Here is a 10,495-nt window from a genome sequence, read left to right as displayed (position 1 = left end):
CGAAAAAAATCTTTTTGGATTTGAATTGCGTGTTCAAGTGTAATTGGAGCACACGGCCAATAAAGATATTCATACAAAGAGGGGAGCGAGGGCCTGATCAACAGCGTTAAGTATATGGCCCACTGCAGTAAAGTAAGCAATCGGCCCATTTGCCCTTACGTCTCTAAAGCCTGCCTCTGGCAGGGAAAGCTCTAGTTCGCCGTCATATGGGTCGTCGCCTCCTACAGGCTCTTGCGAAAGGTGGCTGTGCAGGAGATGGGTACCAAGGAGTCGATGGGACTTAGCTCTCTGTGCCAGCAGCTACTTGAGGAGTTAGTTGTAGAGGTGGGACTTGGTTTGGTGGTGGAGCGCTGAAGTTGAGCTATAGTTTTGCATTTGTAATTGGAACACTCAAAGCTTAGGGGAAATAGCTCCATTTGCTTAGTAACTGAAGTGAAAGAAACGTTAAACTCAGTGGCAAAACTTCCATTGATTTCTATGAGACATGAAATTAGCTCCACTGCTGGTACCTGTAATGATACTGGTCATGTACAGGTACTGTAACTCATTAGTACTCATTAATAACAGGTACTGCGAGTACCTGTAATGAAAAGTGCAGAGAGTTTTAATGTATTGCAATGTAAAAATTACTGTTATGGTTTCACGTCATTTTCTCATTCCCTAGAATCAACACAAAGGCTTGCCGTGACATCACTGGGGCTGAGATCAGGCCCCACTGTGAGCCTCCTCTTACTAAATTCACTCAGCTAGGCCTGAAATTTTTCCCTGACCTAGCCATCTATTTGTTTCTGTGACCCTAACTCGAGTCCATTGCAGGGATTTCACAGCAATCTGTTTTATCGAAGTACATGGTTCCATCAGTAGCGTTTCCTGCCAACGGTCTGGTACTCCAAGCCAGCTAGATATGAGTAAACTCCGACTTCAAAGCACAGTGGCTTGGTGAGGAGGTGCTTGGCTCTCAGGAACCCCTGATATTAGGTCTAGCACAGCACCCACAAATAAGGCATGACAGACTCTCGTGAGGCTCAGAGCCGCCACCAAGAGCAGGCAGCCCTGGCTGCAAAGGTAACGCACCAGACCCTCAGAACCAGTAGAGTCCAGTGCAGGTTTTACACGGGGGCCAGATCTTAAGGTTGAAGCCATTTCTTGAGTATTGTCAAGGATGTAGCTACTGGGAAGGGAAAAATAGGCTGATTTACCCTCAGAGATTTCTGCACTAATTCAGGAAATGCACGCAAAGGACATGAGAAACCAACATCAATTAGAAGAAGAAACATGAAAAATATCTTTCAGCATCTGCCCTACCCTTTATTATTATTCCAAGTGCATTCAACCAATCGTCCTCTCAGTCTGCTTCATTATGAGCAAAATGTAAAATAAAAACGGAGTGTTTCTATCTTCCCACTAACAATGCTGAATCTCATTTCCTTGGCAGGAAGATTTCCATGCATGGCACAAAGGGAAAGTATCCTGAGGTGGTCACCTCATCCACAAAAATATCTTTGAAAGACTGTTCAAATGAAGAGAGAAAAGTACACTTTGGTCCCTTCTGGTTTGTAGAAAAAAGGAAGATGTTAATAGCGAAATGACAAGAGCAATCATTATTATGGCATCAAGTTTTGAGTTCAATATTGAAAAATAATACTGTAGTGAACAGGCACAGGAGAACAGAAAATAGCAAGGGAATACAGGCAGAAATAGCTTCTGTTGTTTAAGGTTCAAAGCCTGATGATTACAGTTATTAACACACGAATATTGAATAACATAGTTTCTGAGCCTACATATTATATGGGAACAAACAGTTCTGATATTTCAGGGGAACGTTTGTCTCAGTACTGATTTTGCTCCAGTTAATAGACGCAGGTCAGATAGCAAGAAAGCAGAAATTGGGTGCACGTGGCTGGTCAACACAGGAGCAGCTGCAAGCCGTAGGTAGTCAGTGGACACTGGACACCTTCTGACACCATATCCATCCGGGTTCTTCAAACACTTTGAACAGTGTCCCATTTTGGGGCCTCAAGGAAGGGGTGTCCACCTGTCAGGAAAGAAGGGAAGCAACACAAAGGGAAGTAACGCACAAGCTGCTGAACTTCATTTACATTTTAAGTGATCGTGCTCAGGACGGCAGCCCGTTCCCACTGGAAGGCAGCTGTCCGAATGGACTCCTTACTCCTCATACCCAAATTGAAAGAAAACATCATAAGGAAAACCGTCCAGTAGCCATCCTCTTCTGACAGATCCTCTCATTTTTCTATGACATTTTGCAATTCCTTAGAAACCTCATATTTGCCTTCAGCCTTAACGTTAATAACATGAATATGCCTTTAGGTTTAGGCGTTGCAGCTGCGATGTCTTCTCTGCTGGCGAGACAGCTATGTGTTTGCTTGCGCAAGGGAGGTTTTTAACACTGAGATGTTATAGCAAAATGGGCGAAACAAAACGGGCAATCTGCACCCCTGAGTAAGCAATTTAACTGCAGATAAGAAAATGATGGATTCCAGTCTAGCTTGTTCCATGAACTGAAAATAAAAATAATAATGAAGTGGTCTGTAATAAAAAAGAAACAAATTACAAATATTACACTATTGATTTCAAAGGACTATAATTTTAGAGAGGTGCTTTCAATTCTGTCAGCCTTATAAATCTTGAAAATGAATGGGGAACGTTTCAGGAACACAGCCTTCCGAAAACACCACCTCTCATTATTCGCAATGTTTTGAATAAAAACGAAGGTAGCGCAAATGTTTAAACAGATGGCTCAATGATATGCCTTTTTTCTTTACTAATCATAGTTATTAAAGCGACCACTTTATTTTTTATTGTGCTTTAAATGGGCATAGAAAATGTGAGTCTGCTAATGACCTTTGTACATCATGCTGCAAATTGATTTTGATGACCTTTCACTCTCAGATAATTAGGCTGGCTTCACGCACATTCATCTCGCTCCCACCGCATGGAGACTGCCTGCTGCACCAGGCCTCGCCGCTTTCCCCCTCTCCTGCGTTTTGTCTCTTCCCCGCGATCGCTGACTGGTTGCTGTTGGAGGACCTGGAAGGCTTTTGCATTGAACCCGAGCAAAAATTGCCATTTATCTGATACTGAAATGCCAGCGCTCGCGTGAGGCCAAATTTGGGGTGAAAACAACTGCAATGGTTTTTTTCTTTTTTCATAATGGCAGATTCTGAAAAATTTGGCTCAGAATGTCAAATACCATCTTCCACTCATTACTGTGCCTAGCTGGGGTTTATTTTTGCCTCAAAACTAAATCTAATTTGGATGGTTTGGTGACTCTGAGCTGAAATTTTCATTCGGGCCTCCATATACTCCATGTACGCAACATGATGATAATTTCAGTAGAAAATACTGTGATATCCTAGGGGAGTCTGACTTCCAGCAGGGAAAAAGCAGCAAATATAGATAAAAACTCAATAAACTAAGAACCTATTTTTATGGAAATGTAACGAATGAGGGAGGAAAATGCCGCATACAGGCAGAGCACATGAGCTTAGCTGTCTCTAACGCAATGTTTTTCCTTAGGCATCAGCTGCTCTAAAAGTAAACACCTTGTAGGGAAGCGCACCTGTTACATCAAGACATACGCTGGGAGTATATCCTAAACATATTCTGTGAGCTATCAAAAACTTTCTGAATGAGAGCTGCTTAAAATTGCCTATTTAAAAAGTAGGAGGTTTAGAAAAGTAAAATCTATTAAGTCTTTCAGCGGAAATTGATAAAGGAACCAGAAGAATGTGTTCCTCATACTACATACCAGGATGTAGGCAGTTACTTACCAGGGATCCTAAGCGTATTATTCTAAGCAGGGTTCTCACAATTTTTGTTGGCACCAAAAATTCATCCTATATTTCATGTCTAACAAGCTAATGCATCAGGTAACTGATGTAGGAGGATGAGAGTTGTTTCGAGATTAAGAAATATCAGCAAGGCAACCCTGCATCAGAAGGAGGTTGTATGGACAAATTACCTAACCCAGAAGAAACTACATTGCCTCATGATACGTTTGTGTTACGGGCCTCAATGCAAGACGAGGCCCTGAAGTGCCAGGACTCTGCATCCAAAGGAAGAGGCAGAGGCTTTTAATCCAAGCAGGCACCAACGAGTTGGTATGCATGAGCAAATGAATAAAAAAAAAAGGGAGGGAGGGAGACCCAAACAATTAAGAAATACTGTTGCTTCGTAAAAGGGTAGCAAGTTTCAGCTCCCTGTAGAGAGAGAGACAGAACTGTTTCTGTTGACTTGCCCTGATGTCAACCCAGGCAAGTCCTATTAACTTCAGTCCAACGAGATAAGAAGATCCAGGTATTTCTAGGAGGAAGGGGGAACTAGAGCGGGATATAAAGGTCTCCGAGGGAAAGACAAATCTTAAAAACAGCCAGGCTTAACAGAACATTCATGCTGAGATATTTTTATTATTAATGTTATTATTATACTTGTCAGTAAAGGCAACCTCCAAGAGAGGAAAAGGTCTGGAACGTAGCCAGAATGTGTTTACTATCTTACGAGCAGGATGGAAAAGCTTTCTACGTTTCTTGCTGCGTAAGATCCACAAGGGCAAGAACTTTGTGTTCTCCTTTATTCTGTACAGCTCTCAGCACAATGTCAGTTCTTAATAAATAATAAATAAAATAATGACTTGGAGAACATATAAAAAGATGAGTGGGGAGGACATACTCAATTATTCATAAACGTTCTCAACAATGTCACTTTCCAATTAAAGTGTCATCCTATCGTCTGTGTGGGTGAGACAACAACCTTCATCTCACACAAATGTGACAGCGCTAAGAGCAAAAGGATTTTGTCATATATTAGTATCTAGGACGTGATAAAACATTTAGAGCAAGTTTTCAGGAGAGGAATTTTTCCATGATTGTCTTGCCTGCACCACTGAAACTCCAGTCATTTCAATTTTGTGTGTAAAATATAGAAGCTGCAAACTGACAAAGATTTCATTTAAGAGTTTGAGCAAAAGTTCCTAATCTACTAAATCGTTTTCTTTTTGAGCAACTCTCTGCAATTAGAAACACTGTAATAATTTAATAAGAGCTACCTCGTACCCAGCTCCCGCCATGCCCCATTGCCAATCCACCTCCCCGGGTTATAATGGATCACTTCTGTCCTGCCCTTGTCATCCAGGAGCGATGGGGACCCTCACGCGGAGTTGTGCGGAATAATACGTCGTGCCCACGCTGTTCACGACCGACTATAGTCATACTGCATATTAGAGGAGTAAACCGTGCTGCATGAGTTATTTCACCACCCTTTGCGCTATACAGCACAGAGCTCTCGAAAACCAGTCACAACGCATCTCAACCACTAATACCAGCATATTCTGTGTAATAAGGGGCCATACTCTGTCTCTCTCTCTCTCTCTCTGCAGGGCTTCTCCCAGGTTCCTACAAGCGGAATAGGGTAAGGAGGGCAGCAACAGCAGGTGAAACACATACTTGTTCTCCCAGCCCCGAGGAAATTGTTCAGAACTGCACGTTATTGCTCTTTTCCAGTGGTTCTATTCTGAGTCATGCAGCATTTAGTACGGTTCTTAAAATTACAGCACTGGGAGCCATGAAGCAGTATGACAATAAACAGAGAGATTCATTGCAATAAATAGTAAGTTGCTAGCTATCAGAGTCACAAAATTTGAAACACCAAACTCGGGAAGACTCAAATGCAAGAAACAAAACACAGCAGCTTGAAATGTGTACTGTTAAATCTCAGGCTTCCTAAATAAATCTCCCGACTTGCGCAAAGACAACACGCCCTTTAGGCTGCCAACCTTCAGGCCAGGTTTCCGAGGCTTGATGACTGCGGGGAAAACTCCATATGCCCTGGTTTATGGAGAGCAAAAAGGAGCTAAAAGGGAAAAGGTAGGCATAGCGTACTTGCTCAGTTTTGTGTCACAGTGCAACAAAGTGATCTCTGATGGCCTACTTATCCTCCATGTGAAAAGTTATTTATAAGGAAAAGTTTGGAAACCGACACCTGTGAAGTTTTCCTATAGCAGCACCTTCTTTCACTTTTTTTTTCCCCCTAGTTCAGAGATCTGGACTAGAGTATGAAAATTCCCGACAGTAATGCTGTGCTCAACTGAATGTGCTTCCCCCGTGCTACAAAGCTATCTCATCTTCATACAATCAATTTGTGTATTATACAAACAAATAAATCTAGGCCTAGGTAGCCAGGTGAGAAAATATCACCAATTTCAGGTTTTATTTCATTGATAATAGGCATTAAAAAAAAAAACCTATTTTCAAATTTGAAGGACCTCATTATTTATTTGCTTTGACAGCTGATACTAATGGTGGGATGTCCACATGTGGCAGATGAATATAAAACGTTATGGAGAACACCAGTATACAGCATATTCCCTGGATTCTCTTTGTTATTTACAGCTGAGCTCTGCTGCACAAAACCTCTGCGCTGGCTTTTTAGGGCATGCAGTACAACCGTTTCATTCACTTTCATGTCAACAAGCTTTGGCTTGATAAATTAAAACAGAAAAATGCTGGGTAAAGCACTGCAGACTTGCACGATTCATTTTGCAGCAATTTTCTCAAGGCTGCCTCAAGAATGACCTGCTGTCTTCCTCGTCTCCTTATCATTTTCCCATCTGGAAAAGTCTGAGCCAGGCCGTACACTGGGGAGTGAGCGGTCTGAGCCTGCTGCATTCAAAGGCCATTAACAATCATAACTCTTAAAATCACCACCCTCTTGCAGACAAGGTTAATAGTAGTCTATAGAACAGGTAGGGAGGTCAGTAGTTAACTTTTACTAAAATAAACATCAAGTGAGTTGCTTGATTTCCTTTGTTACCTCAGATGTAAAACAAGAATTGCCATTTTCAGAGGCTGCTGCTAAAGATTACTGTTAAAAACATGGAACTTCTCTTTTGATTCAATGGCTTAATAGCCAGTGAAAGACATCGTTTATGTATATATCTCTTGGATTAATTTATTCATCTCTTTCCTCTAAAACTAAAGTACAGCTGTATTTTCACAGAGCCTGGCAAGTATGATTAATTTAGCAATTATCTCAGTAGTCTAGCACCAGGTTTTGATATCCAAAAAAACTAGAGAATGTTTAAATTTCAATAGAGAGGGACAGATGAATCTGAGAAAGAGCACTAATTGCTAACATCGAGTCTTTGTCAGTCAATGCAATGTCATAAATGAAAACAAAAATCAATGCAGGAATCAAAAATAATATCAAATTTAAAAGTCTAAAAATCCCTAATTAAACTTTGCTCACTAAATGAAATTCAGAAAAGCCCTGTGAATAGGGGAGAAAGTGTAGGGGTTTGACATTATGGGGAAAAAGAAGCAAATTGATCCTGTCACTGTAGACAATTTGCAGCTCATCCAGAAGAATAAGAACCAAACAAAAGAACTAACTTCTAGAAAAGGGAAGTATTAATCAGCATCAAAGAGGGAATTGATAATCATTACAGTGAGTCAATAAAAGAAGGAAAAAATTAGTTCATCTCAATGGTAAAAACATATATCACAGATTATCAAGTAAGAGTAGCTATCATTATTTGCAAGGTTAGTAAAACCACTAATTATATTTCTAGTGATACATTGCGTAGATCTATATGTGCGCATGTGCACGTACACACAAACACCCGTGTTCTCCTTCAGATGAACAGCAAATGCCAATGCTACAATGAAACAAGTCCACCTAGTAGCCCATGCTACGGAGAACTAAAGATGCAGGTATATCTGAAAGGCTGCTTCTTTATTCACATTTAAATTTTAGGGTTTGGGTATTTCAGAGTCTTTAAATGGGTGGAATTTTTTTGCCTTGAAAATTCTTTGCCTCTTGAAAGACAAATGAGGGAAAATTCTTAAAAATAAATATTTTGCTTCCACCCTTTTTTTATTTGTAACATTTATATTTGTCATTTCATTCTGCACTCTCCTGTACGGACGGACCCCACTTACGGAACTGGGAGTAGTGAGTGCTGCCAGTATATATGAAGCTAATGCTTAGCATATCCTTGGTGAATTCTTTGTATATCTGAGGCCCCTTTTTTTAAGGCTTCTTTCCTCCCTCCCCTTCCCCCTGAAGCCCTGAACGGCTCAGTGAATTGCTAAGGGTTTATGGAGCCTTTCACTCTGGGTCACTGGTTTGATTCAAGTCTAAGTCAGCAGTGAACCAAGAGTCATTACCATCCGAGGATGGCTTTGTGCTTCTTTATAATGAGTCGGTGGCTTGAGCCAGTTTCCTTTGAGGCACAAATGATAAGCACCTTCACAACTGACACTCCTTTGGTGCAGTCTTAGCTGAGAAGACTGAATTTCTGAGCCATGGACCAGCCACTCTAGGTCAGACAGGAGCGATGCGAGGGCTGCATTAGAAAAAATATCTGGCTGCCACCTATGTTTTTTATGTAGAAAAAATAAAGAATTTGCTTTCCAGAGCTATTCATCTCTGCTGTATTGATGAAAAGCAAGCACAAAAATAACAATAAAGAATTTCTGTGACTCTATAGTCAAGACATTATTATGGAAACTTTCTCCGAGTGAAATAATAAGTTATCTTGCCTGCTGGCTGTGATTGTCCTCTGGGAATGAATACATCCTGATTAGGAATGAAACAAAAATGTTGTTAAATTGCAAAAAGCTGATGGGACTGAGAAGGAGATATTGGCTTTGCTGTCACCAGTAGGGCTGCCTCCACTTCAGTGAGATAATCTTTATTCTTTTACGAAACTATGCTTTCTGACAATCTCGCTCACCTACAACATTAATTTTGGACTTCTTGCTCCCTTTACAAGCAGTCTTTGATAAGTCAGTGTTCATATTGGCAGTGAACAAAATGATGGGCAACTTCTGATTTGTTTAAAATCCTTTTAGCTGATAATGAAACTCCACCTGAAAATGAAAACACATTCAGTAAGTGATTGGGTTGCCTTTTGATTGTTGGCCATTCTTAAATGAGGCTTTTCTCTGTTTTTATATTATCCTCATCCACATGGTGTCAGCAGCTCTGGCTAATTTCTAGTCCTGATCCCATTTTCTTCTATCACCCATATCTGCCCTGTCCTCATAATAGCAATATATCTAAAAACGGAGCCTACTTCAGTCTAATTTCATTCCAGATGGCAAAATTCTCTAATCTACTAGATAAAAGAAATCTCAAATTTACCAAATAAGAAAGCCACACTCTAATGAATTAGCACACTTCCCCTGACCTTGGTGAAAATTACTCATGGCATTTCCCTACACTAACATGTCAGTAGTGACTTCCTAATTACCTTCTCCAGCTCCATTCTTCTGAAATTTGTATTTCTATATCCGTGCAACATATTCCACGCAAAGCCTGCAAAACACAAGGGGGTTTTGCATATAGGATTCTCTATACTGCAAAACTAACTTCCGTTCTGTATCAATTGCTGGTCTTGACATGAGAGTAGCTGCAGCTCAAGCTAACTGATTAGCGCTCCAGTACAGGCTCATTGAACGAAATGGCAAAACTATTGAGTACTGGAGCTCAGAATCAATCTGAAGCCCCTCATTCTGCAAAACACCTATACACAGAAGTAATTTTACGCGTGTGAGTAATCCCATTGTGTTCAAAATAACCTCCCATCAGCAAGACTGAGCTTGATATTTGAATGATTGTTTAGCTCTGAATTTTTTAGCTCCAATCGCTTCACCCTGAATTTAAATAAGTCTTTGACTATGATGGGAAAAGCACACAGTCCATGCTACTTCTGATATTTGCGTACAAATATCCGCCTCCAAAACTGGAGCCTCTAAAGGAAAGCCTAATTAAAGCAGTTGCATTTCCTGCAAAGTCATGTGTTTACTAGAAACGTGCTAATTCTTCGTGTTACAAGATTAACACACCATGTGCTTTAACTGGATGGTGGGGAAGTGCTATTATAATCTATTATTTTATCAAATGTATTTTTAAATACTTCTGCCAGTGAATCAACCTAAGCACACAGCTAAAAGGCAAGGACGGGGAAGGGGGCTCATGTGCAGAATGAATTTGGCCCTCGGGAGAAATCCCCGTGGCTGTGTACAGTACCACCCCCATCACGGCCGCTCCACAACCAAACATTTGATACGCTTATCAGTGTCAAGAGCAGAGGTATGGAAAAGCCACAAAATGAGGCTGAAAAGCCTTGATGGTGCCAGCTGCTCTTTAACCTTGACTCAACTGTGCGGGTATTATTTTAAAAAAATAAAAAAATAATAAAAAAACAGCAGGTAAGGGAAAGGCAAGCGAGCAAGCAAAAAGGAACGTAAGAAAATAGGACAGACCTGAAAATATTGCTTCCTCCAGATAACAGCTTTCTTCTTTCAGCTGCTGAAGTCTCATTTATTCTCTCTTAATAAATCAAAATATCAGAGCAGTCTTGTAGACACCAGTCTCAAGCTCCCCAAGGGAAAGCTAACATCTTTTTAACTCCTTGAGGCAATACAAATATTGCCTTCTAATTATTATTATTTGTGTGATTTTTTTCAAAAAG

General features: G+C 40.6%; 1 long non-coding RNA gene across 1 annotated transcript; it reads right to left on the bottom strand.

The window, feature by feature from the left end:
• Nucleotides 1-201: 201 nt before the first annotated feature.
• LOC138064107 (uncharacterized) lies at nucleotides 202-10,495 on the bottom strand. The gene is made up of 4 exons (XR_011137351.1): nucleotides 10,287-10,495; nucleotides 9,272-9,336; nucleotides 8,753-8,888; nucleotides 202-2,035 (listed from the first exon to the last, which is right to left on the bottom strand). It is a non-coding gene; the product is annotated as an uncharacterized lncRNA (long non-coding RNA).

The sequence above is a fragment of the Struthio camelus genome, chromosome W (assembly GCF_040807025.1).
Source record: "Struthio camelus isolate bStrCam1 chromosome W, bStrCam1.hap1, whole genome shotgun sequence".
In the NCBI taxonomy this organism is placed as follows: Eukaryota; Metazoa; Chordata; class Aves; order Struthioniformes; family Struthionidae; genus Struthio; species Struthio camelus.
Note: the sequence above shows the minus strand (reverse complement) of the source record. Positions and strands in the feature narration are given on the sequence as shown.